Consider the following 758-nt stretch of genomic DNA (forward strand, 5'->3'; position numbering starts at 1 on the left):
GGATGATTCCTCCATGAAGGATTGTAGGTGTTTCCATAGGATTCTCCTAAGTAATTCACCACTTCCATTGTAGGATTCTCAGGGTCATAAGCTTCTCCTTCAGAGGAGGCTTCTTTAGTACTGCCGGATGCAGCTTGCAATCCAATCAGATTCTGAGAAATCATATTGACTTGCTGAGTCAATATTTTATTCTGAGCCAATATGGCATTCAGAGTATCGATCTCAAGAACTTCTTTCTTTTGAGTCATCCCATTATTCACAGGATTTCTTTCAGAAGTGTACATGAACTAGTTCTTTGAAACCATTTCAATGAGTTCCTGGGCTTCTGCAGGTATTTTCTTCAGATGAAGAGATACACCAGCAGAGTGGTCCAATGACATCTTAGACAATTCAAACGGACCATCATAGAATATACATAAGATGCTCCATTCTAAAAGCATGTCAGAAGGACACCTTCTGATCAATTGCTTGTATCTTTCCCAAGCTTCATAGAGGGATTCACCTTCCTTCTGTCTGAAGATTTGGACTTCCACTCTAAGCTTGCTCATCTTTTGAGGTGGAAAGAATTTGGCCAATAAGGCATTGGCCAAAATTTTCCAAGAGTTCAGGCTTTCTTTAGGTTGTGAGTCCAACCATATCCTAGCTCTGTCTCTTACAGCAAAAGGGAAAAGCAGAAGTCTGTAGACCTCGGGATTAACCCCATTGGTCTTAACAGTGTCACAGATTTGCAAGAATTCAGCTAAGAACTGATGAGGATC

At 40.8% G+C, this 758-nt stretch overlaps 1 non-coding gene across 1 annotated transcript; it reads left to right on the forward strand.

The window, feature by feature from the left end:
* The first annotated feature begins 434 nt into the window (after nt 1-434).
* LOC148575964 (small nucleolar RNA R71) lies at nt 435-542 on the forward strand. Its single transcript, XR_015903446.1, has one exon. It is a non-coding gene; the product is annotated as a small nucleolar RNA R71 (small nucleolar RNA).
* Nucleotides 543-758: the final 216 nt, after the last annotated feature.

This window comes from Arachis ipaensis, chromosome B1, assembly GCF_059453495.1.
Source record: "Arachis ipaensis isolate K30076 ecotype BB chromosome B1, ASM5945349v1, whole genome shotgun sequence".
Taxonomy (NCBI): domain Eukaryota; kingdom Viridiplantae; phylum Streptophyta; class Magnoliopsida; order Fabales; family Fabaceae; genus Arachis; species Arachis ipaensis.